The following is a 27,979-nucleotide window of genomic DNA, read 5'->3' as shown; positions in this document are numbered from 1 at the left end:
TGTTTTGTTTTCATTTCAGAAGTAGTATGTGTTCATTAAATAAATTCTGGATGACAGAAGAAGAAAAGATCACCCATAGACCAATCACCTAGAAGTAGCCATGTTTGACATTTTGGTATATTTCCTTCTAGTCAGTATTTCTATGCCTAGAGCATTCTTTTTTTCTTTATTATTTGTTTTTGGTTTTGTATACATAGTTTTAATTATAACCAGTGTTCGTATTTACTTTTTTAGCCTAATATGATAATATAAGCAATTATTTTTTGTTATGACATATTCTTTGGTAAGCCATATTTACCTAATAATTTCTCTCTACCTGGAAAAATGCTAGGCATCTCTATGTAAAGTGACAGCTCTGCTATCTGCCACCATAGTCACCACCATGACTATCATGAAAACTGCTGCTGCTTTTACTCAGAGACCTCCCACTTCTACAAGGTAAGACAACATTCCCTTTTCACTTTCTTCAGTCTTGCTTTTATAATTACAAACTGTAGTCCATTTATAAATTTATTTTCATATGTATCTCTTATGAGGTAAGGATGTAAAACAAACTTTGTCCCCCCCCAAAATGATAACTACCCCCAAACCATCATTGAATACTCCTTTTTTTTAAACTGATTTACAATGCTTTCTTTAATATGAACAAAATTCACACACACACCCTGGCCTAATAGGTCTCCCTGAATAAGTCATATGTGCATATCTTTACTATATTTTGGCTTTAAAATGTTCTTATATCTGATAAGACTAGTGTCCCCATTCCTCCTCCACTCTTTTTTAAAAAAAAATCAATTAGATATCCTCATTTCTTTTTTTCTAGATGAATTTCAGAACTACTTTCAGATTCACTCAAAAAAGTTCTGTTGGAATTCTGATCCAAGCTGTATTAAATTTACAAATTAATTTAGGAACAGCTGATCCCTTTGCTACACTTTTCCTTCCATTCCAGGTATACAATAGGTTTCTACTTAGTCGTCCTCTGCATCTGTTGGCAAAGTTTCGAAGTTCAACTGGGTCATCAGAATTTCTTTTAAAGTTATTACTAGAAATTCTTTGTGTTACTACTCTGAATATTTCCACTGCATTTTTAAGTGGTCATTAAACAGATACAGGATCACCACTGAAGTATGTACACTTGTTTTGTCTGAAGGCTCTCAAGACCTTCTGTAATCAGACCTCCCTGGACTTACTTCGCATCCTCTGGCTTGAAAAAGTGGACTTACACTGGCCTCCCCCCAACTGCACTTGCTCTCTAGTCTGTTCCCCCCAGAAGTGTCCCTCACTAATCTGACCCCAGTCGCCCCCTTTCCCATGCTCATCCAGTAAGTCGTAACACATTGAATACTTTCAAATAACTAAGTGGTAATTTTCCTCAACTTTCTATTTATTCTATTGAAGAATAAACACAAACTGAATTTATATTTTTTGCCTTTTTAAGAGATTATGAAAAATTTGAAACAAATTTGGTAAAAATAAAGTTTTGTTTAAAACAGCAACAAACTGGAAGTAATCTAAATGTCTCTCAACAGGCATTCAGGTAAATCAATTATGTGATATTATTTTTAATGGCCAGGCCGCCAAACAAATTGATGATACAGAGTAATATGGAATGACACCAAAAAATGTCCACAATAATATAGTGTTAAATGATCAAGAAAAGAAGATGGAATAAGAAGAGAAGGATTGCAAAAATCCTGTTTTTGTTTAATAGATAAAACGTTTGGAGACACTAAAATTGTAACAATGGATATTTCTGGCTTAAAGCACCAATTATGAACTTTATGTCCTTCCTTATTCTGTTTAATGAGCATTTAACTACTTTTATAACCAGATTTAAAGAGAGTCAACTTTGAAAATGTATCTTGCAGACAACAGCCCATTGTAAGAAATATATTTAAGTATTAAGTACAGTATTAAGTACATTTGTAAAATCATACAAAATGCCACCTTTAACAAAAAATTTTTTTTCTTATCTAGATGAAAAATTCTAAGTACACAGGGCCTCAGGGAGAATATCACAAGACAAAGGGCATTATTATTGCAAAAAGCATCTAAAAAGATATTCTAGGAATTGCAGAGAGAAGAGTACTGAATCACAGAGAGATCCTACTGGTCTTAAGGACCATCCAGCCAAATCCTCCAACTAAACAAGAACAGTGAGGCTCAAAAAGGCCTGGCAGTTCTTCAAGATCACATCATTAAAAGTACCAAGCTGCAAAAAGTACTTTAAATTCAAAATATTTATTCTTTAATTCCTTTCTCAACTGCTCTGAGTTAAGATATGCTGTTACCTATCTCTGCTACTTGGACTACAGGACTTGTCGCTGGAGAAGATATCCAAGAAAAGGTGATGTTCATTTTACTAGCTTTCTTATCATTTGGCTACACATTGGGTAGAAATGTATTTAACACTGTGAAGTGAAAAGACTCTCTTGGTTAAATGTGACTTATGAGTTCCATAAGAACATTTCAACAAACATGTTAGCTGTGATCTGCAGGAGGTGGCAAATTATAGTATTCCCAGACTTGAGAACTGGAAAGTCAGGAGTCAGGCCTCTTTTTTCTTTTCCTTTTTTTTTTAGTTGTAGGTGGACACAATACCTTTATTTTTTATGTGGTGCTGAAGATCTGAAGATCGAATCCAGTGCCTCACACATGCCAGGAGAGCACTCTACCACTGAGCCACAGCCACAGCCCAAGCCAGACCTCTTTGTAAAGTCAATTTGAAACCTAATGTTTTGAACATAAACAGTTTTTATACCCTAAGCTGTAATGAACATCTGCAGACTTCACTGATACTTTACCCACCAGAGGGAGCAAATGTGGATTTCCACAGAAGAAACTTTAAACATCTAATTTACATGAATTCTAGAATCACATTATTGATATAATACAATCAATCTATATTATATAATCATTTAATATTATATTTCTATTCCCCCAAAATGGGAAAAAATAAATGAGATCAGGTATAATAGAGTTTCCAACTTATTGCAGAAGCTCAAAAATGATTTGATTTTCCAAAATTTGTAACCTTCTAAGTATTGGTTGTAGTGTTCAAAATAAATGAACAAACTGGTAAAGTCATCCCTCTTTCATATCTGCAGGGGATCAGTTCCTGAACTCCTGTGGATACCAAAATCAACATATCCTCAAATTCCTTACATAAAGTGGCACAGTAGCTACATACAATCTAAGCACATTGTCCTCTATTGTAAATCTAAATATTTTATTCCTAATACAATATAAATGCTATGTAAATAGTTGTTATACTGTTCAGGGAATAATGACAAGGAAAAAAGTCTGTACATGTTCTGTACAGATTCGATTTTTTAAAATCTTTTCAGTCCTCAGTTGGTTGAATTCACAGATGCAGATGGCAGATATGCAGGGTCAACTGCTTTCTGACTTACAAGCTGATGTAAGCTTGATTGATAGCTGCCCTTATGGATGGTTCTATCTGAACATGTACACAAATCTGATTCCAATATGAAACCAGACCATGAACGGGGAGAATTTCACTAAAAATTTCACACTGAGGGAACCTATTTCAGCAGCCCTACCCTAAGAGCTGATACGCTGAACTGCTGATACCTGCCAACTAGAAGTGAGGAAAGGGAGAATTCCTTGACCCACCATAGACTCTACTAGGAATGAAGGAGGAATTCAGCCAACAATCTCCAAGAACCATGCTTCCCCAACATAATGCAACTGCCACCACCAAGACGAGTTTCCTTTTAAAGCCAGCACAACTGAAAAGAACTGGAAGAACCTGGCATCCACACAGCCCTCAGGAGTCTCAATCCCCATCCATGTTCAGAGGAGTGAGATTTGTCTAGTACTTCCTGACACAACAAACCAGGTCTAATGTGTTGCTGGACTGTGAGGCAGGTCTCAATCTCCCACAATAGGCATACATACCAGTTATCAATTTTGTATTAAATACAGCAATGCTGGAGAACCCCACTGGATGCCAGTTGTGCTCTCCAAACCACATTTGCCAGGAAGCACTGCCACTGAGCAGTCATCTACCACCTGCTTCTAAGTCTTCTGGGCTCTTAGACCTATTCTTTCCTGTTTAGAATTGAGAAAGTGAGCAACTGGCATCCAGCTATAATTTTGAAAAAAATTGCAATTAGAATTTAATACGATTTAATTTTCCAGTCTTTCTACCTCTTACTCTAACTCCATTAATTATCCACTAAGTTTGCTGAGTCTAATTACTAAATCCTAATTTTAAAAATCCAATATTTGAAACTTTTTGAGTACAGGCATAATACCACAGGTAGAAAATTCCACATGATTTCATATTATGAGATGAGTCAAAATGCAGGTGTACTAAAAACATCCTTAAAAATTGACTCCTGACTATGTGCATAAAGCATATTTTGTTTTGAGTTAGGTTCCATCTCCAAGATATCTTATTATGTATATTCAATTATTTCCAAGTCCAAGAACTCTAAAATCCTAAATACTTCTGGCCCCAAGCCCTAGAGAGAAGGGAAACTTGACCTGCACTGACTTCATCTTCCTTTCCTGTCTATTCCTACTATCACTGGCTCCTCAGCTTTCACCTGACTTAATGCAACAGTCTCCTAATTAGCTCTCTATGTCACACTCCAAAGTGATCATCAATATTGCTACTGATTACTTTTAAATATGAATAATCCTTTAATGCCTCACTTGTAAAACTCAGAGCCTAACACCCAAACTCCTTATGCTGCTGAAAATGCTCTAACCCGAGAGCCAGCAAACTTTTTCTCTAAACGGTCCTGCAGTCCACACTTTAGGCTTTGCAGGCCTTTGCAGGCCACCACACTGCTGCTGCAGTATAAAAGCATCCATGGTCTGTATGTAAATGAATGAACACAACCACATTATAATAAAACTTTATTTACAGGAATAGGCAGTGGGCTGGATTTGGTCTGCAGACCCGAAGTTTGCACCTTTCCTCTAACCTAATCCAGAACCACCTCATCTTCCAGCCAGCACCTGAACCCTCACCCTGGCCTCCTCTAATAGATGACTCACATCACACCAGTCTTGCCTATGCTCCCCCAGTCAGCCCACTGTGTGCTTCACTGTCCTTGCTCACTCTTCCCTCTCCAGGAATGTGACTGATCCTTCCTAGGTCTGGTGGCAGGGTTCACAGCCTTCACAGCTCAGTTGGATTCTTCCCAGAGTTAGTTATCCTTTATATGCACTTTCAAAAGGCTGGGACATATGTCTCATTGTTCTTTGTGCCCTCACAGTGCCTGATATACATCCCATGTTCAATGCTTACTGGATAATGGAATGAATCAATTACTAAATAAATATAATTTCAAAAGTTGCAATTCTCACAAGTCCTGGGTAAAATTCAGAAGGCAAACTATACAAAAGGCTCACTATTATATCATGAAGTCTCTGAGCATGGTTATGGTATACACTCAGCTATTACAATCCATAAAAACACAGCATCATGAAGCTAAAAAGGCCTTGGAAGCAACAATATGGAAGTTTTTATACTCTGCTTCTGAGTCCTGTGGTTAGTTTCTCAAGAAGAGAGGAAGGCAGGAGAAGAAGATGGCTCATGAATACCTTCTCCCAAGCCCTCTACCCCAGCTTCAACCAAAGCTACTTCTCTTCTTTGCAAATAGGTTTCTGCCTCATGTATTTTTTAAATCTATGATTCAACACACTCATGCTCGGTTTGCAAACTGCCCACTGGACCTAAATGGCTTCCCAATCTGTTCCTGTAATCTGGCCTATCTCTTGCCTTTCCTGTTTTTCACTTATCTTTTCTGTCTGTTGCCAGGGGCTGCTTCTTTGAATCATGTTCCCTACCTGAAATCCCAATTTTACTATGATTACATTCAGTCTTTGGACAATGTACATTTCCAGCTACCCTAGGTAATAATCCAGGCAGTACCAACTCACCCTTTGGGCCCCAAATTAAGTCAACACTGCCCTGAGAAGGAAATTAGGAGGACCTGGAAAGTTAATGCTAGGAGAGTTACATCTGTCAGTCACATCTAATTCACTGCACTCCCTAGGTCTGTTTCTCTCCAACAGACTGTGAACTCTTTGAGGGAAGAACTAAACCTTAGCAACAAAATTAAAGCTACTATTTATGTAATATCTACTCCACAGATACTAGGGTAAGTGAAAATGTATATTGTGTAGCATTCAGGCTCATGGTAGGTTTGTACATTTTTACAACTGGAAGGAGCCTTGGAAAGAGATCATCTAGTCCTCAAAGAGAAAGCTAAGAGACACCGTAGATTAGCACTTAACTCAAGAAATAATGTATTGAGTGCCTACACCCTGCACTGTTCTAGAAGCCACAGAATCAGTGCAGACCACATATAGCCTTCATTTTCAGGAAGCATATATTCTAGTAGATAAACAATAAATAAATAGCCATATGTTAGGTTTACAATGAAATAAAACATTGTAAGGGAAAGAAAAGGGGTATCAGGGAAGTCAAAGAAAGCCTTGATTGAAGAAACTTGAAGTTAACAGAGATCAAACCATGTGGAATCCGGGAGAAGAGTTCCAGATAGAAGCAACACTGCAAAGACCCTGAGATTGGAATGTGCCTTGTGCAGGTGAAAGCAACCAAGAAGCCAGGATAGTCAAAGTAGAAACGCAAGAGGAAGGTGAGAGGAAATGAGGTCAGAGAAGGAGTGGACTAAATCATGTTGACTCTGAACCATCTTAAGAACTCTAGATTTCAGCCAGGAACTAGAGATCAATTCCTAAGAATAAATAAGTAAATAAATGAAATTTAGTTTTCACAAAAGCAAGGCATAATAAACAAAGAACAAAATCTCATCTGTATGCATGATTTGAACACAGCCTGTTCAACAACTCAGAATCACTATGATCTTATTTAAAAAAAACATCTTTGTTTCACCAAAAATCCCTACAGTTCTCTAGTTATTAACATGGTGACTAAAGCCCCAAAAGATTATGCAGCAGCCCAATTCACGGCTGACTTCCTGTTCAGAGCCCCTGCTGCCTCTGGAAATGCAGCTGGACTGTTTACAGGGATCCTGGTTACCTGGGTGGCAGGTTTCCCTAGCCTCTGAAACCTTTATTGATCAGTAAGAGAAAAGCTGCCACTCTTCAGCATCTCAGGTCCTTCCCTACTCCCAAAGCCTGTCATTATAAACCCACAGCTCTAAGTTCTCATTCCCCGTGGAGTTGAAGACAACCAGCAGGTGAGGTAAAAGCATGTCGGGCACTGTGGCAGGACAGGAAGGGAGATGGTTGCTGGTGGGTCTGCCTGCTGTCTTGTACTCCCTACTCCCAGAAATAGCACTCCTTTTCCACAGTTCTAGTGAGGCTGGAATCACTGTACTCAAGCCACCTATTGGCCACAGATTAAAGTGGACATATGATGACCTGATCAATTAAAGAACTTATCCCTATGGCCAGAGGTCTACAAGAGAGGATTCAGAATCATAACAGAACCAATTAAGAGTCTATTCCTGGAGTTTTATGCACAAGAGCTAGAGAAATCAGCTCAGAGTGTGGATTTCCCAGTTATGTTAATTTATATTAAGAAACTACCACTTGCAACCCAAAGAATTCAGACCCACACAGAATACCTTTTCTCATTCCATCTGCCTAACCACCTTCTAAGGTTGCTACTACTCTATTTTAGAAGTGAAGAAATTGAAGTTAAGTAACTTACCAAGTTCGTACAGGTTGTAAGAGGTACTCAAATTCTGTCTCTGCTCCAAGTCCCATTTCCTATTAGCCCAAGAAGAAATTGCCACTCAAAAGCAACAGAATTTTTTTATTTATAAATTATAGTGGATATTTAAGGGAAGAGGGTGAAATAACATCAACCTGGGTTAAAGGACCTAGCTTCAACTTCTGGCTGTGCTCCAGGACCTCAGCTGTGTAATTTTGGGCCAGTCATTTTACTTCCTTACCTGAGAGTTAGCCTTCACATCTATAAAAGGATAAGCCTGGACAAGATAAACTAGAGGTTCTTCCTTTTTTAATTTTTTTTGGGGGGTGTTCTATACTAGAAATTGAACCTCGGGCCTCATGCATGCTGTGGGAGCACTCTACCACTCTACCTCCCCAGCCCTTAAGATCTTTTGAAGGTTTTGTTTTGTTAGTCAATGGTTCTGCTTTAGTCATACAATTAAGTTTTAACTATATGTCAAGTAAGATGCCAGGCAGATTGCAATTGAATATCAAGTCCAACAGTTGGTAATGGCTCCTGGGACACAAAGTCAAAGGACCCACTGGGAAATGAGCACTGGCTTATGTGGCCGACGGGGAGGAGAGAGAGGAACAGTGGCACCCTCACCACACACGTGCCAAAGCTGACAGAGTTTCACCACGGCACAAAAACGCCTTTCTGAATACACCTAGTACTTCTGCTCCACCACGGGTGCTGTCTGCACCTACACAGGATTCACTCACTCTTTCAGGCACTTTCTTGGCTTTCCTTCACAAGCAAGCAATGAAAGTACAAGACAGCTAAGTGGTTTTGCAGACTACAGCTTGGAGCCACCGAAGAAAATATGTCTACATGTCCTACGTGAGAGGAGGGAGTTAGTGTTGAAAACAAGAAGAATCAGTATCCTTCCTTATATTCATAATCTCATGAGATCCCAATAATGAGCTTGTGGTTTAAGTACAGTAAAATCAAGCCCTTTTTATAGACGTGAGACTCAGAGAATACAGCCCAAATTCACCCATATCTAAGAAGCAGAATCCAGATTTGAATCCAAGCCCCAGTTCTATTTGTAATCCCATGGTCTTCATCAGTCCCATGCTCCAAGTGAGTTAACTAATCAACTCTCAGTGCAAACTGGTATATTCATCATTACACAGAGTTGTTCAAATAATGTAAGTTCCTCCCCCCAAATCTGAAATGCCATTACTGTTGGTTTGTAATTTAATGGGCTGGCATGCATTTCAGTCCTACTTACTGATATAAATTATGCAAAACATAAATTAAATTTTTATTAGCAAATTTAGCAAAAAGAACAAACATAAAAGTTAAATATTTAAAGGAATGACGGAGAAGAAACCAGCCTGAGGGAGGGAAAAAGATCTAATTTCAACACATATGTTAAACTTAATATACTTTCTACAAGGATTCAGTGAGATAGAAATCTGACATCAGGCATGTTGTGTCCAAAATGAGGAACAGAAGAACTGAAATTGAAGTAGGTAAAATGTATCCTAGAAATAACAGCAATGCTTCAAGGAAGACAGTTAGCAAAGTGCATTATTATAACTTGCTACATTTCCTTATGTCTGACAATGGAGCTAAACCCAAAATAGAATATGTCCTCCTAGTACCAACCAGACTTTGTGTGTGTGTGTGTGTGTGTGTGTGTGTGTGTGTGTTGTGCTTGGGATTGAACCCAGTGCCTTGTGTGTGTAAGGCAAGCACTCTACCAACTAAGCTATATCCTCAGCCCCAAACCAGACTTTTATGTGTAGGTAATCCAGTCCAAACAAAATGCCAACCACACCTTGACACACCAGACTGTGGTGAAAGCACAGGACTTCATCACTGACTCTCTATTGTAAGTTTCACAAGGAAAACATGGAAGAGCTGCAAGAAGAGTAATGCACAAAACAGCTACAATATCAAATCGAAATTCCTCAAGAGAATGCAAGTTTTTCCCATGTCAAGAAGGGATGTGGCTGCATTTAATTCAGCCTGTGTCCCTACTTACAGAATCTCAAGCCTTGACATTCTCCCACTTCATTAAATAAAAGAACTGAAACTTTCAGGGACACGCAGTCTAACCCTGTGAACAGGTACAAAATTCTCAAATATTTCTGACAAGCGGCCATCCTGCTGTATAATTTCCTCCAGGGACAAGGAACTCCAGCACTCAGTACCATGTCACTATCCCTGAGGCCTGTTAACTCAAAATAATCTCAAGCACACTCTCACCATTCAGGGAAAGGTCCAAACGGTCACAGGGCTCTCCACAGGGCTCACCAAGCCAACTGCGTTTCTCACCTCTATAGTTCCCAATTCTATACCTGATCAGGACCCTAAAATAGTGCAGTACTATTAACCAGGTTTTTTTTTTTTTTTCAGAAAGGACCTTCCAAAAGCCAAAACTGTGATCTTCATACCACAGTTCCATTAAAGGAACTCAGGAACAGCCTGGGCCAAACTGAGAGTCAAAATACTCTACTTTCTCTTCCTCTCATTTCAACCTGGGAAGTTCCCCTTTGAGATATCTCTCTCTCTCTCTCTCTCTCTCTCTCTCTCTCTCTCTCTCTCTCTCGCACATAATCAATGCAGTTTTGTAAGTCTTTTGTTTAAAGCAGAAGAAAAAATAGGAAGGGACCATCTTATAGATAAATAAACTAGGATCATAAAAGTTGCTTAATAATATCCTACAGCTAATAGTTGCTGGGTTAAGACAAAAATCTGGTCCATTGGGCCTTCTCCTGTGCTTGCATGGACCATATAACTCTCACTGACCTTAGGACAAGGCACAAACTCCACATAGTGACCTCTAAGATCCATCAAGATCTCTTCCCCCACCAACCGCCTGCTACGCAACTCCAATTTATCTAAATGTGCCAAATTCGACTCACATTCAAATGTTTATCAAACTAACTTAGGTCAGCCTGTTACCTACCTCACACCTTTGTGCATACTACTCTCTTAGCCCAAGATGCCCTTCCCCACTTTATCTGCACTGGAACCAACAATTCCTCTCCTAGATTTTGTTTCAGATATCAATGCCCCTATAAAAACTTCCCAGTTCTCAGACAGAACTGACACTTTCTTCTTTGTGCCCTCCACAACACCTGTAAGGCTTGTTGCACCTATTTTGTTTATATGGCTGTGTCCTCCACTGATCATTTTATATCCTACTACTCTAAGATGGTACTAGTCTAGTTCAGAAGTAGATGTGGAACAGATTTTTATTGATGGACAGTATTTATTTACCTGGTCCAATACCCCATGTGATCATTGAACATCCTTTCAAAAATGCCATTAATTTGTGCTAACATATATTTTAAAAAATGAGTGCCCCAAAGTGCCAAGCATTGGACTATGTGTCAAGCAGAGGTGAATGTGGAATTATACTGTGGAATTAATGAACCTTAAACTTCAGAGATCCCTCATTTGTACCTTGCAAAATTATGGACCTTTTTGTGTGATTCTGTATTTTTATTTATTAAAGAGGGAAGGCAGAACTGCATAAGCTTTAGACCCCACAAAAACTAGAACCAACCTTGGTGCCAAGGTTACCAAATTATATAAGGCAAACATTACCTTTCCCCTTACGGAGTTTCTGGTTTAGTGGGAAAAACAGACAACCGTTTGTCCATTCATTCATTCAAGAAACGTTTCCTAAGCAATGCCATGAGTCATGTGTCTGAGATGAAGCCAACACATCCCTGCCCTGAAGGAGGAGGTTCCTGCTGTCAGGAAGAACGAAAGCCTGCAGGGTCCAGCGGACAGACAGCAGTTTAGAGGACTGGGTATCAGTGTCACCATCCTAAACTAGTCTCAGGAGGCAAAGGGAAGGGAAAGTGCAGGTGGAGTGGGTCGGGGAGGAGGCAGACAAGTCGACCCAAGAGGCCGCACGGAAAGTCAGCGCTGTGGGACATGTCGCGGCTCACGTCTCCAGGGACAGCGAGCTCACTGCTGCACCGAGGAACCCGGGAACCTGGCGGAGGGGAGTCTGCTCCCCGGGCTCCCAGATCGGCCTCCCCTTCCTCAAACAAGCCTGCCCTCCGGGGCACCGCCCTGACCCCGGGACTGCGTCCTCGCACCACGCCCACGCGACCGGGTCTGCAGCGAGCCCGGGGTCCCGGTCGCCTTCCGCCCACTCTCGCCCGCCGTTGGCGTAACCACCGGCTCACCACTTCGCCGGCGCAGCTGGAGAAGTCGCCCTTGGGCCGGGGGCTCCGACGGAACAGCTCGTCGCGGCTGCCCTCGGGCCCGCCGCCCACCGCCACTCCCAGCGCCTTGTTCCGCGTCTTCACGGTCTTGACGCTCGCCCGGAACAGCAGGGTGATGTCCAATGCCAAGATGACCCGCACCGCGGCCCTACACCGGCCGGCCTACGTCAGCAGCCGGCGACCGCAGCGACAACCTGTCCACGGGAGGACCGTTCCATTTCTGCACACTTCCGCCCGGCAACGGCGACGCGAGAAGAAAGGTTCCGGCCTGCGCCCAGATCCTGCGGCTAGAGAAGAAAGGCTCCTGCCTCGGCCTGGCGGGCGCACCTTCCTCCTCTTGCGAACCTCGGGTGGCCTGGCCGCGCACAGACTTCCTTGTGCCCCGGGAGCGAGAGGAGCGGCGAGCTGCCGAAAGGCCCGCTTCCTTGTCGTGGTCCCCTGACTGACTAACTGAACCCAGGCGCTTAGGTTGCGGGCAAGCGGAGGAGCGCCACCCTTGACCTTTGCATTCAGGGACTCACCTGAGCAGGACAGAAGCAGAGAGCGAGGACATCCGGCTGCAGGAAGAGCTTGGACCGTGGAGGTGTCCAAGAACCAGCCGCTTCTGCAAAACGAAGCCAGCACCTTCCTCCAAGTTTACTGAGAATAAAATGGGAAGACGCGTGTGGAGTGTTTCTAGGCTCCTAGTCAGTGTGGCCCGCTACGGTAGCCACCGCGTTGGTGATGTCATTGTTCTCAGGCTCATTACTTACGGTGAGGCAGAGACCCTACAGAAGGCATCCCTGAGCAGAGAGCTGGGGATGAGTAGAAATTTAACCGACGCAAAAAAAAAAAAAAGTGATAACTCCCTGGTGTTCATCCCTGCTATATCGGTTTTAAATGTACCATCTTGAGTTATCGTTGTTTTAATTGAATACAGTTTAGCCAATGAGGTTTCCTTGCATTTTTGGTTCATGGTTCAGTTTTAATTCAAGATCTCGTTGAGTCCAAGGTTTATTGTTTTTGTTTTCCTTGGCCTTAAAGAGGAGGCACAACTGGAATGTGCATTAAAACTGGTTTTAATGGTCAACAAGATTAAGTTATTTTCCTAATAATACTAAGATGCTATTTGCCTTTTCACTTTCATTTTCTCAGGAGTTGTGTAGCTGTGCTTTCCAGACTCTGATCTTTCAACAGACTAAATGCAGACCAGCTGTCTTCTATTAAGCCAGATTTCAGAGAGATTTGCAGAAATATAAATATCATTTTTCTTACCAATTTTTGGTGTTTTGGAAAATGTCTTTTTTCAGAAAAAGATATCATTTATATTGATATGTAATAGACATTGATTTTAGATGAATAAAGACCTATTTATTTTATTTTATTTCAATATGATACATATCAATAGATAAAATTTATATAAACAAAAGTTGCTTAGAACCCTGAATAATTTTTGAATGTAAAGGAGTTCTGAGATCAGGGGTGAGGATGTGGCTCAAGCGGTAGCGCGCTCACCTGGCATGCGTGCGGCCTGGGTTCGATCCTCAGCACCACATACCAACAAAGATGTTGTGTCTGCCGAGAACTAAAAAAATAAATATTAAAAAAATTTTCTCTCTCCTCTCTCACTCTCTCTCTAAAAAAAAAAAAAAAAAGGAGTTCTGAGATCAAAACATTGAGAGCCAGTCTGTTAAACAAATAAGTTTATGAGAAATAGATGTCAAGAAAATATACATTTACCAGCAAGGAGGAAGAAAAGGAATATTAAAATCCAGATTGCAGTCTCTTGGTCCTAACTGTATGAAGAAAATAAATTTCCATATGGCTTTCCTCCATCTATGAGAAAGAGAGAGTAAGAAAGAAATTACAAAATCTCTGCCAACAAGGATTCTGTCTTGCATAAATGGCCCTTTGTTTTATGGAGACATTAATGAGTCTTTGGCTATGCAAAGGTAGGCCTGAGGCAGAGTTGAAGGAAAGAGAGTTAAATTGCTCTGCATAATAAACTGAGGGGGATTGAATTAGGGGAAATCGGGGAAGCCAGATCCAAAGAGTGGGCCAGGAAAGTAGAAAGTAGGTAATTGGAGGGGACTTTGGGAGGAAGACTGAGCTCCACCAAACCTGCCTTGTGAGTGGTGCCTTGTGTGAATAGTGTGTTGTGTGGTATGATTTGGGGGCAGAAAGGTAGGGACAAATATTTAAGTGAATAAAAACATAGAATATAATGGTAGAAATGAGACACAAGTGCGCTCAAAACAGCAGATTATAAAATTTACAGATTACTTGAGGTTTCAAGTGACCATAAGTACACAAGATTTCCTAGAAAGTGCACAAACTAAAGGCCTCTTGTCCTGACCAACTGGCTTGTTCCACTCTGCTTTCTATTCTCCCGCTCTGCAGTGAGCCAGATTTTGGCCCCTCCAGAGCTCTTCAACCTCCAGGTTCCTAGAACACGTGAATGTTAACATACTTGCATATGTAACAGTCAAGGTTCTTGCAATAAGCAGATGATCTGGGATTATCCATGTGAGCCTTAAATCCAATAAGTGTCCTTATGAGATAAGAATTTGAGGATATAGGAAAAGGTAGATTGAGTTTCACAAGAAAAGTGCCCATGTATGATGGAATGCAGGAAATGCCCATGAACCTCTGAAATGCAAAACAAGTGTTCCTGAGCCACCCAGCACCTTCCCTTGGCCTGAAATCTTGACACATGCCCTTGCCCACATAAAGTAACAAGTGAGCCTATGGAGGTGCACACCTGTAATCAGAGAAGCTCTGGAGGCTGATGCGGGAAGATCTCAGAGGATCTCAAGTTTGAGGCCAGCCTCAGCTTAGCAAGGCCTGTCTCAAAATAAAAACGGTTATGGATTTGGCTCATTGGTAGTGCCCCTGGATTCAATCCCCGTTACCCCCCCAAAAAAAAAAGTAACTTGAGAACAATGAGCAAGTGCTGGAAAAACTGGCACAAAATTGTGTGATCCACCCTGACTCCTCCTGTAGTTTAGCCCTAGCAACTGTCCCTCTATAAATAACATCCTACACCAAGGGGTGGCTAGCTCTCCCTTTGGAGATGGCCCATGTTCTCTCTTGACTCTATATTCCTTGCTTTACCCCCAAAAGTTTCGCACTGTCAAGATGGCCGTCATTCTCCCTTGAATGTGTATTTCTTTTTAAAAATATTTTTTATTTGTTATTGATGTACCGTTATTTATTTATTTGCTTAAATTTGGTGCTGAGAATCTAACCCAGGGCCTCACACATGCTAGGCAAGCACTCTACCACTGAGCCACAGCCCCAGCCCTTGAATACATATTTCTTTATCCCCCCCCAAATGTCTCTTTCCTGAGTTAGCCTACATTCTCCCTGGCATGTGTCTTCATAAATAAATCTGTGTCTTCAACTGACATGTACTGAAATCTTCTTCTCTCCTGTATGCCAAGGACCCCACTTGTCCCAAGTCAAAGTCCCCCTCTCTGGGACTTCTCGTAACACTTAGAACAGAGAAGAGAAGTTCCTGTGAAGACACCCAGATATTGCTGACAACCAGTAGAAGCTGGAGGAAGCAAGGGACATTTCTATTGCTAGAGCCTCTGAAGGAAATAGCCCTGCCAACACTTTGATCTCAGACTTCACCATCCAGGACTGTGAGAAATAAACTTCTGTTGTTTTAACTCACAAAGTTTGTTGTCATCTGGAAACCGCAAGAAACTAATGCACACCATAATTCCCTTCCCCTCCCAACCTTCCTTCTCAGTTGGGCCTTCAGTTGGTCCTCAATCTCTGTTTGGGCTCCTATTATCTTCACAAAGCCACCTTTATGGCCTGTATCTTTCTGGGTGTTGATCAAGTCCTTCAGCTGCTCTTCCTCTTGTTCTTTCTTGCCCCAACTCTTTGGTATCCCCACTATCCTTCATCCTTAGAGAATCATATCTGACCAGGTCCCTTATGCTCTACAGAAGGCCAGAGACCAGAATGAGCTGGAACTGACCAAAAAGAGTGCCAACAAGAGCTCCTTTAATGAAATCTGCATCAAGAAGGATGTCCAGTGGCCAGTGTCCATGCAGCAAATGCTGCCCTGTTACTCAGAAAGGGGGAGTTACTCAGAAAGGGGGAGGTACTCTGCTCTTGTTTCCAGCTTTCCTCATAAGCAGCTATTCAAGTGCAAAAGGTGGGAGGGAACTTGTCCATCTGGAAAGGTGCTCCACTTTGAGACGTTCAAGTGCTGGAAAAGAAAGCAGATGCTTGCTACACAGCCAAAGCCGATGTCAGTGAATGACAAGGTCCCACCAGAACCTGGTGGCTCAGAAAGCAAGCCAATTCTAAAGAAGGCACAGGATGAGAGAATAAGGAGCCACTTGACAGTAAGAGTCTCACAAAGGTCAAAACAGATCCCAAGCTTTGAGGATTCTCCTTCTATCTTCCTGAATCTATGTGACTAAATTTCAAGAGATGGAAAGAGCAAAGTTGGCAAGGCATAATCTATGGTTTGAATTCTGCCAATCGCATATCAGGTAATCACCATAGGAGCTTGACTTGTTCAGAAAATTATCTTAAGACACATCCTGGGTGGTGAGACACAAGAGTGAACTGACCTGTTTTCAGGTGGCATTTCCTGTTATCAGCAGTGGCCATGAGAAATAACCCCTCCTCCAATTCTAGGAACTCCTATTATCACCTGCTACCACATGTCTTCAGAAGTACCAAGCCCAGCAAGGACAGGGAGCTCAGGGTACTCTGCATACCACTTGGCTCCCTGAGAGTCCAGCCCTGACAGCCATCTCTCTCTGAGCAGTGACACTCACAACCAGCAGGGTGGTCCTGGGCTCTACTAAACTGGAAGATGAGAGTCACAACTTAGGAATTGCCAGTCTATACAGCGGGCAAAGACCAACACCCAAAGGAAGTTGAGCATCCGGAGCCTGCTGGCACCCACTCCCCAGAACCCACACAGATGTGGGCATGGGGAAGCCAGAGCTCTCTGGAGACAGAAAGAAAAGCCATTGCTCCACGCAGCCAGCTGCTTCTGGTCTGTAGTCTCTGGACACTGAGGCCCCTGTGGCTTCAACTGGATCATACATTGGCTTTTCTCTTCTGTGAGAAATGTTTAAAGATTATCTAAGCGACATTTATCAGACCTTTGAGCTCTTTCTATTAAAACAGAAGACCAGGAAGCAATTACTAGAGGACGACTAATGAGACCAAACCCACACAAAACACAGCAGTTGGAATGAAAAGCCTCAGGTTTGAATTCAACCCTTCCTATTCACCATGACTTTGGGCAAATGACTTCATCTCCTGGAGTCTCTGTCCAAAAAATGCAGCAATGCCGATTACACTCCTGATTCCCGTGAGCAGGGGCTTCCTTCCCTGGACACCCTTCGCATCTCCACCTGGAGCAGTCATTTGGTTGTCAGGCAACACTGGGAGTCTGGGTTTTTCAGTTGGTCAAAGTGGACCTTTCAGAAGGTCTGAGCTGGGGACATTTGCTCTTCTGCCTTCACCTGACTGAGGAGTATATTCTGCAGACTTGCACTTTGCCCCCCAGAAGGACTATATATCAAGACACTATGGGAACTCTGTCCCTGCCTCTCAGTGTAGCTTTTATCTCCCCAAACCAACTTTTCTTCTTCTCTACTCCAGTGACTGAGCCCAGGCTCTCCTCACCTCCTGGGCTGAAATAGTGTGCTTCTAATCAGAGTTAACTTGATTTATCAATTCCAAGTCTCATGCATATCTGTGTGTCTGTACATTAATCAGGTCTTGCAGCAGCTTGACCCATGTCTTTCTCTGGTCCAGTCAGCTGTGGCTTACCGTCCAGAGCCAGCTGGCTCAAGCAGGGCAGCCTGGGCACTGCCATGTTTGGGAGCATTGGGATGTGAGTTTACTCTTGCTGCCCTATCAGATCACCACAATTCAGTGGCTTAAAACAGCACAGATATGTTTTCCTAAGGTTCCAGAGGTCAGAAGTCTAATGTGGGTTTCTCTGGGCTAAAATCAAGAAGCTGGTAGGGCTGTGTTCTGTTCTGGAGGCTTTGGGCCCATTTCCTCCTCTTCCCCGGCTCTGGAGACCACCTGCATACCCAGGCTTATGTTCCCACCCTGCTGTCCAGGGCCAGGAATGGTGGGGCTAGTGCTCACCTGGCCTCAGGGACACTACCCCCTCAGTTCTTTCCTCCACATTTCAGAACCTGCCCCACTCATTAGGTCTACCCAGATAGTTAAGGAGGGGTCCCTCTCTCAAGGTCAACTACTGTATGCACATCTGGATGTGCCCCAGAGTCCCCCTTGTTCAAGGCTTGATTCCAAGGTGACACAGTTGGGAGGTGGTGGAAACTTTAAGAGGACTGCCCAGTGAGTGGTCCTCAGGTCACTAGGGGTGTGTCCTCAAAGGGGATGTGCCACCTGTCTCCTCCTTGTCCTCTCTCTGCTCCCTAGACATGAGCGGAGCAGTTTGCTCTACTACTTCTGTCACCATGATGTGCTGCCTCACTGCAGGCCCAGAACAATGGGTCAGCTAATCATGAGTCAAAAGCTCTGAAACTGGAAGCCAAATAAGTCTTTTCTCTTCATAAGTTGTTTATCTCAGGTATGTGCTATAGTTACAGCAAGCCAGCAGAGGCACGCCCTGATCAACAACCTGAATTCCATCCCAAACTCAGTCACCTTTGACATGGAGTGTAGTAATCACAGACCAGGGGTCAGGACCCAGACATCTTAGGGGGACATTTTACTGCTATCACAGCGAGGTAACCCGACATAAGAGATGGGTGATGACAAGTTGGGCAGATACCCCTCACTGACTTCCTGGGTGAACAGGAGGTGGATCACTGGCTCTTTTCATTTCTCAGACAAGGTTCGTATTCTGCTTCCTGCGACACTCCAGGCCCTGCAGAAACAGGGAAAACAGAACCTTTGCCCTTGCAGGGTCCACTCTAGAGGACTCCAGAATAGTCAAGGCACAGGCACCGTTCCTTTGAAATCTTCTAGCTTGCCACCTGGTAGGGTTCTCACCCCATTTTGCCCACCCACCTTAGAGGACCCAGCTTATGACAATGTCGCCAAGTCACCAGGGTTCAAGTCCTCTCTCCTTGGCCCCCTCAGGATCGGGAGTTTGTTGCAACTTCTTCCCAGCCCTTTCCTCGTCCACCCAGGAATTTCATAAATCACCTCGTAAAAAATCATTTACTGGTTTCCCCAACATGATGGTAGAAATAAACTGCTCGATACACACTTGGAAACTCCCTCTAGAAAACCTGTGCTCTGTTCTGTCGGCCTGCATCTCGGTTTCCAGCTTGAATTTCCACCACCTTTGCTTTCTGACAGTATCTTCCCTAATTTTTATTAGGGAAGATACTGTCAGAATCCTCTACTTTTTATTAAGTTGGACAGCAAATCACAGAACAAATGCTTTCCCTTGCACTTTAAAAGGATTTAATAGGAAAACATTTTTCCTACATCCTGTTTCAAGGGGAAAATGTGATTTTAGGGGACATTTTATAGTTCACAACAGGATATTGAAGGGCATTTGGTTTTGCTTAGTTTATTATGACTGTGTTTCTCCAGCATGAAGTAGTGTTTTTGTGATTATTTAGATAAGTCTATAGATAGCCATAGAATTATGGAAATTCAGGAATGAAAGGGCCTTAAATATCATCGAGGCCAACTCTCTGCATCCTTCAGATGAGAAAACAGGTGACTTGTCCAAGATCACGCACTGAGTCGGTGGGGAAATGAAAGCAGTTTCACCTCCCACTGTCCAGTGCCCCGCACCAGCTGTGTGGTGGAGGCAGGGGTGGGGTGTCAAGCCTGTACACGAAGACACTCAGGGACCTGCAAGTACTTTTGAACTTGAGAATTAGAGTCATTAGTAAGTGTGTCCATGTGGCCAGCCAGCCAGCGAATCACATTCTAGATGTTTCTGGTGTCCCCTCAGTAGGTGTCTACTGGGTTACTGTGCTGATGCAGAAGACACAAAACAAAGCTGAGACTCTTGCCTTGGAACAAGTCAAGGATGATGGGTCCACAAGTGTGTACAAGATCATTATAGCTAAGCATAGGGGTGATGAGGGGGCGTCTCAGTCCCTCTTCTCCTTCTACAGTAGCATATCTGAGGGGCCAGGATGTGTTCCATGGTGGAGCACTGGCCCAGCATGCACAAGGCCCTGGGCCCATTCCCCAGCACCCCAAAACAACAACAAAACAACCTGAGACTGGACACTTACCATGATTTACTCAGCTCACAGTTGTGGGTGCTGGGAGGATCTGAGGGCCACCTCTGATGATGGCCTTCTTGCTGACAGGGACTCTGGTAGAGTCCTGCGGCAGGGTGGGGCCTCACAGGAGGAGGGGCCTTTCACAAAAGACAGCCAAGCTGGCTTTGCTGTAGCAGAGCCACTCTCTAGATAACCCCTAGCTCATTAACCCCGCGCTCCAAGAAAGGATGCCTGTTCTTGAGGGTGGAGTTCTAAGGCTAATCACCTCTTAACAGTCACACTGGGCCCCACCTGAGTACCTCACACTGAGGATTAAATTCCAGCTATGGTTTGGGCGGGGCAGTCAAACCACGGCATAAAGTGGGTTGGGTTTTGTGCAGCTGGGGGAAGCCCTGGGAGGAAAGCCCAGGGCCTTGTGCACGGTGAGTCGGCACACTGACACTGCTAATTTTTTTTTTAAATTTTGAGGCAGGGTCTCACTAAGTTACCCAGGATGACCTTGAACTTGCCATCTTCCACCTCAGTCTCCCAAATCGCTGGGATTCCAGTGTGCACCATGAAGCTGACTTGGTTGTTTTAAGGACATCTCTAAAGAATGAAATAAAAATGATTTATGTGACATTAGCCTACTCTGTGTGGCTAGCAAAAGGACAGCAAGAATTGGAAGGACGTGTCGCTCCAGAAATGGAACTATAGACAAACTCCTCATGGCCTATTTCTGGCTGTTTCTGTCATCCTTATCTTGATGGGACTCTGCAGAGCAGGAACTGTGTGTCAGCTTGGCAGGTCCTGGGCTGTGTCGATGGCTCTGGGTTCAAACCCAGTCACCTGTTAGTGGTGGGATCTTCTGGAGTTATTTCTTCAACTCTGAATTTTAAAAAAATCTGTGTGACAGGTTGCAGGTGTTATATGAGATGGTCTGAACAAAGTGTGAAACAGTGTCCACTGTGGAGCGAGAAATAAAATACCGCATGACCCTGGTGGCCACAAGGGTGTCCAGAGTGAGGATACACTGAACTTCAGCTGGAGCTGGGGTGGCTGAAGGAGGTGGAGTCTTCCTCGGACATTGGAAGGAAGCATATGACTTTCAGGCCTCCATGTTACCCCAACATGTGCTGTTTAAGAATAAAGGACGGGGCTGGGGTTGTGGCTTGGGGTAGAGCGCTTGCCTGGCGCATGTAGGGCCCTGGGTTGGATCTTCAGCACCATATAAAAATAAATAAAATAAAGGTATTGTGTCCAACGACTTGTAATATATATATAATGAAGGACTGAGACCGCGTGGGTTAACGTTGGGAATGGAAGGAAGCACTTTAGGACGTCATCAGCCTCCTTGGTCTGGGTGGGTCTCAGGATGTTGATGACATTTAGAATATTTATTCTGGAGAAAAGACGATTTGGGACACGGGTGAAATAAACGTCCTCAAGTGTGTGAGCTTGTGATGGAGAACAGCTGTTCCCTATTTCTGTTTCGGACAGAATGAGAAGTAATGAGTCACATGGAAGCATGAAGGATTTAGGCTAAACATGAAGAAGAATTTCCTGAACGTGAGTGTTGTTGGCCTTTGGAAGGAGTTACTGAGAGGTTTAGGAGAGGACAGTGTCTCCTGGCTGCAGACCTGGAGCGTGGCAGCCTGGGCTCTTGGGGGTGGCCATGGTTCACCCTCCAGCTCTTCTCAGTCTTTCCCCTGGAGGACTGCTCAGCTTCGCCTCAGCCCACCCCAAGCCACTGTCCCGTCCTGGTGGTAAGAAAGAACCTCAATACTAGTTGGATGATTACCTCAGGCCATCTGCAGCTTGACATTCCACAAATACCACAATTGCTTATGTAGGATACTCCAGAGACCAAACATCTCCCCTCTTTGAAATTTATTAAGAAAATCTCTGTAGGGCTTCTTTTACCAAAAGTGTGTTTAATAAAGTTTGGAATTTCCTCACAACACACTCATTCGTGATGGTATATTTTTAGGTCTCCTTCATTACTGTCTCCCTCTTTGCTCTGCAGGCAGAGGCAGGCTGGTGCGGCCAGGGTTGCACAGGTTACCGGTCACCAGGCTCTGACCACGCTGGGTTCTCCCCGCCCTGGGTTCTCCCGCCCTCCTGGGGCAGCCGTATTTCCACTGGCTAATTTAGAAAGCCTTCGTTCAGGCCAACTACTAGTTTTCATAATTGTTCATCAAAAAGGCCGGCAGCCACTCTGTGTTCAAACTTGAGTACAAAAGGTATGGCTGTGCGAATCACAGGAAATGATTTTGGGTCCCCCACTTCACCACCAAAGTGGCCCATGATGGCTTAGGTGTTTATTTCAAAGTCACTTTAAAGTTGAATGGTGGTCACATAGAAGAGGCTTTGAACAAGGAGCCCATTTATTGACAGATAGCAAGTCTCTCCCTGTGTGCCCCAAATCGTTGTTCCAAAACGTCTCATTTACTGTCATTTCATTCATAAAGTCCGTAATTGTGATCAAAGAACTTCTTGTGTCTGCTGCCTTCTGGGGGACCACAGGACGCCTGTGATGATGCAGGAGCTGGGGGTGCTCCGCCCCTGCCCCAGACGGGCTGTGGTGTCCCCGACTGGGCAGAGTCCATTACTCCAGGTCCCTCCCACCAGGCAGCTGCCCTAGAGCCAGGTCCTGGCATAGGCCTCCGCTCCCTCCAGGCCTGGGTGCCCGGTTTGCACGGCTCCTCTCCTCAGCCCCCTTTCCCTTCTCTCCTTCCTGCTGGGTCTCTCCTCCCATTGGAGGTCCCCTTGGAGCTCGGGTTTCCCAGGAAGGGAGAAAGGGTGGAGTAGAAGGCCACTCTCTACAGGAGAATCAACAGACCTCTCTGACTGGTAACCAGTGGTCATTACAGAGAGGTGACGATGAAGGGGGTGGCAGCCAATCCTGCGCCACACTCACTGGGTGCCGGGCTCCACATTCGGTGCTTGGCAGAGAAGGCTTCAGCAGTCCTGCGGGTGGGCTTCTTCTTGTCCCCTTTTACAGATGAAGTGGGTTGGGTTCCTCCTGAGCAGCCCAGGTCCAAGGTCTGAGAGGCCTCTCAGGTCATCAGCAAGGGCCAGGGCCTGCCAGAGTATGTGCAGGCATTCTGGCCTCGAGGCCAGCGGTGGCCTGAGACAGAGCTTAGGGGACCATGTCTGCTTCTGGACTCCTGCCCTGGTGAGACTTGCCACAGGCCACTTTTCCAGCTCTGCCTCCTGGCGAATCAGCCTCTCTTTCCTCCATTTTACTCACTCTGGCACACACGTCACCTCTGTTAAGCCACCATCCTGCCCCAGGCATCTCCAGCCTTGGTCCACGCTTCCTGCCCTCAGAGTTACTCCTGGTGCCAAGGTTTCTGCACTGCCATGATTCTGTCACTGCTGGTCCTACAAGCTCACCTCCACCTGCAGCATCTCCAGGCCACCTCGTGGGCATGCAGCCTTTCCACCAGGCCGAGGCTCTCCTGGAAATGCAAAGAGGCCTAATATAACCCACATAAAGTATTTATTAAGGAGGAGACAGCAAAAGGAAACCCACGTGTAAGGACTTCTTGCCCTTGGTGTCCTCCCATGGCTGAGGTCCGGGCCAGGGCTGCAGCTCAGGAGGAGACTCCAGTTTCAGGCCTGGAGATCAGAGGGGTGGGATCAGCAAAGAGCCCTGTGTGCATCTTAGGATGTGTGGCTCCAGGCTCACCCTGCAGGTGTTGCGGGGAAGGAGCTGGTATATGGGGAGGTAGCCATCCAGCAATTCTCTGCCTGTCATCCTCCATGGTTTTCTAATGGTTTATCCCTCCTCCATTTAGTACCTGATCCATCATGTTCTGAGAAGCCCCTGAGGCAGGTTACCAGAGCCTGGAGTCAGGAATGTCTAGGGGAAAAGGTGGGGCTCTGCGGGTCCCCAGGTCAGGCAGTCCTGGTCCTGAGTCCTGGCTCACTCAGCCACCACCATTAACGAGTTCCTCAGTCTTCTTTCTTTTTCTTGAAATCAGAATCCCCCTTGACCACTGGGGGATGGGTGGACCAGCTAGCAGTGTTAGGAACGTGCTCAGCACATGACACCTGTCACTAGGCAGACGGCAAACATTGTATTCATTCTCTAAGTGGTTTTTGAGCACCTACAATGTGTCAGTGCTGCTCTGGCTGCAGGCGCTATGACAGGGGACAGGAGAACCCAGGCCTCACTGACACCCCTCAAGGACTCCAAGGCCAACACACAACTCAGTGTCAGAGAGCAGAGTAAACCCGAAAGTGTCTAGGCCCAGAACTTCAGGACAGAAGTATGTGTGAAATTGCATGGAAAGGAAGCACACAGAGATAACCAGAGGTCTTGTGTTTCACAGAAACTATAAGCTGTTTATAGTAAAGAAAAAGTAAATAATAGCTGATGCTCAGCAGCACCTCTACGATAGCATAGTCTTAGTTACACACAAGTCACAAGCCTGGCCGGGCTGGAGAGAGAAGACAGGACCCTTGCTGAGAGGCAGTGCCTCCTTCTAGAGGAACAGATGGAATAGAAGATATTCAGATCTCTCTCCCTTTGGAATACATTTCTTTCAGTCTATTCTGAGTGAGTACAAGTGTACATTCAGCAATGTGGATTTCCTGGTGAAACACCATGTACTCAGCAAAAAGGACAAAATTCTCTTGCTCTGGGGTCTTCTATTGGATTCTCTAATCTACCTGTGTGTTTGACCTTCTCTTGTCAGAATGGGCTCCTCCCCATGCTGGACACACTAGGAAACCACCAGTTTCTTTTCTTTATTTGTAATTACCTTAAACTGACTTCTCTTTCTGCTTTTATCTCACCAAAACCAGTCCTTATACAGGAGTGGTGGTGCACACCTGTAATCCCAGCCTCTGAGGAGGCTGAGACAGGAGGATCTAGAGTTAAAAGCCAGCCTCAGCAAATGGGAGGTACTAAGCAACTTAGTGACATCCTGTCTCTAAATAAAATACAAAATAGGGTTGGGGATGTTGCTCAGTGGTTAAGCATCCCTGGGTTCAAACCTTAGTACCAAAAAACAAAACAAAACAAACAAACAATAAAACCCCCAGTGAACTAACTGGGCACCTAGCATGTGCCTGTTGTCCCAGCTATCTGGAAGCTGAGGCAAGAAGATCACTTGAGCTAAGGAATTCAGGGTCAGAGTGCACAATGTAGAGAGATCTGTCATCAAAACAAAACAAAACTAAACAAATAACTTTATTCCTGCCCTGTGTAATGGATAATTTCTTTCTGAGTAGCTCAGGGTAAGATCAATATTTATAATCTTTTTCTGTTAAACCTTCTTTTAAAAATGAGAAAAAATATATCCTGGGAGCACAGTAGAGGTGCTCCTGGTTGTAGCAGTAGAGATGACCAAGAAAGGGAACAGGTGGCACATCTGGCTACCTCGAGTGCTGAATCATTGTACTAAGTCCTTGAAGAGTAATAAGAGCAAGCTCAGCATCTGACTTGTTCAGCTCTGTCCTGGTGAAATCATCTTCAGTAAAATAGGAGAAATTTGGTCACATTCTAATAAAGTGTTAACTATTATAAATCAGGCATTTGATCAAATAATTACTGAAGAAGGGATGTCAGCAAAATTAAGACCAGGACTGAAACCATTCAATTAAAGTAGAAACCAGATAGGAAGTGAACCAAGGTCCACACAGGCAAGGGGGGACCTGGCCTACGGTGGTGTAGAATGCTGAGAGCCATTGCCAAGTAGAAATGACACATGGTAATTTCTTTGTCAGCCTACTCCATGTTGCTTAGAGGAAGGACTCTCCCTTGTGGATATGGGCTTGTCTTTGGACCCAGGTCACCTAGGTAAAGCTACAAGGCCTTTACTTGTGTTACTTATATGTTGTACATTTGTGTGCACTCTTGTGTTTTGTGTTATGTCTGTGTGTGCGTATGTCCATATATCATATATGAGGAGTGCTCATGAAAAAATGGATCCAAATTATTTTTTTTATTCAGTGATTTAAATGGTTTAATTTAAATTAGGTAAACAGCTGTTAAGGATTGTTTTTAAAGGTGGTTAACAGATCTGTTTGTTTACTAATTTAAATTAGGTAAACAGCTATTAAGGATTGTTTTTAAAGGAGGTTAACAGATCTGCTTGTTTATGTTCACCTTTCCTTTTCATTATATTTAATAATTCTGTTCAGGATAATGTCTCTTTAGCATCATTGCCAGAATTCCTATCTTCATCCCAGTGCCGGTGAAGACAAAGATAAAACCAAACTACAGCTTCTATGATAGCTATCACAGTAAACTGTAAACTGATACATCAATGAAAATAACAAGTAATGTTCAATCAAGGACTCGATTTACTTTAGGAGGAAATGGACATATTGATAGACTCCTCTGCTTTGAACTGCCTGCAGAACTTGCCTGGAGTATATATCACTTGTATGCATTGTGAACTATCGTTTGGTGCAGCGAATTGTGGTAGTGCTGGCATATCTTTGCTGATGGTGTCACCAGTGATGCAATTTTTCCAAAGGAGCCATCAATTGGCTTGGTGTTGTGGCATTTCTGTATCCTCCTCCCTTCTGCTAGTGATGGTCTAAAATTTGGGTGCCAACAGAGGTGAGGCAAAGACCCTCACCCCCCCACTGGCACCAAGGACGAATTTGGGGGCCAACAGAGGTGAGGCAAGAAACTCACCCCCCCACACTGGTGCATAGGCCTATCCAAAAGGATGGCTGTATGCTGGACCAGTAGATGGGTATGATCCAATTGCAGTGGTATCAACCTAAGACAGGAGGCTGATGCCTAGAGGTCAGTTTTTCACATGACGGGTAAGAACCATATGTTGAATTGGACAACCTACCAGGCACAGTCCTTAAGCCACATTGGTTGTTGTTTAATTAATCAGAAGGGGGGAGATGCTGAGAGCCATTGCCAAGTAGGAATGATGCATGGCAATTTCTTTGTCAGCCTACTCCATGTTGCTTAGAGGAAGGACTTTCCATTGTGGAAATGGGCTTGCCTTTGGACCCAGGTCATTTGCAGTGACATTGCATGTATGCTTGAGTAAGGTGACCTTGCTCAAGGATGAGGGCAGATCCGGGTTTAGGGTGGATTAGGGCGTATCCTGCTGCCTCAAGCGCCTGCCCGCACCTTCAGTTCCCATTGAGTTCAAATCTTTCTTCTGCCCTTCTCCCATAAGACTGCAATTACATTCATATGAGACCACTTGAAATTGTCACAGCTCAATGGCTTATTTTTTACTCACTTCTTACATACGATTTATATTGCTATGCCTTAAAAGTGAACTAATCCTTTCTTCTGCAATGACTTACCTGCTGTTAATTTCATTTAGTATATTGTCCAGGCTGTACATTGTAGTTTTCATCTGTAAAAGATTGATTCAGGCTTTTAAAAATGCCTTCCCTTACTCCCCTTAATTTCTTGGGAATATGGAATACCATTCTAATTTTTTAGTGTTTTCATCCTAATTTCAACACCTACATCAATTGTAGGTCTATCTCGAGTGATGTTTCTCTTTTGAATTTTCCTAGTTTTTAGGCATGGCTGGTAATCTTTTATTGGATATCTAATATTAAAAACTTTTCTTTGTTGGGTTATAGATATGTAGGTATTTCTATGAATGGTTCTTTTTAAAATTTTTATTTGTTTTAATTAGTTATACATGACAGTAGAATGCATTTATGCACTTTGATAGATCATACACAGATGAGATATAATTTCTCAGTTTTCTGAGTGTACATGTTTCAGAATAATATTGGTCATGCAGTCACATATATACATATAGTAATAATGTCTGTTTCATCCTATTATCTTTCCTATCCCCACATCCTCTCCCCTCCCCTCCCATCATTTCCTTCTACCTAATCTAAGGTAATGCTATTCTTCCCTAGCTCCCCACCTTATTGTGAATTAGCAT

General features: G+C 43.8%; 1 pseudogene; it reads left to right on the top strand.

The window, feature by feature from the left end:
- The first annotated feature begins 12,554 nt into the window (after window positions 1–12,554).
- The window catches only part of LOC110597423 (autism susceptibility gene 2 protein-like), an 81,070-nt pseudogene continuing 65,645 nt past the window's right edge, over window positions 12,555–27,979 (top strand).

Source organism: Ictidomys tridecemlineatus, unplaced genomic scaffold, assembly GCF_052094955.1.
Source record: "Ictidomys tridecemlineatus isolate mIctTri1 unplaced genomic scaffold, mIctTri1.hap1 Scaffold_160, whole genome shotgun sequence".
Lineage (NCBI taxonomy): Eukaryota > Metazoa > Chordata > Mammalia > Rodentia > Sciuridae > Ictidomys > Ictidomys tridecemlineatus.
This window is presented reverse-complemented; position numbering and strand designations above follow the sequence as displayed.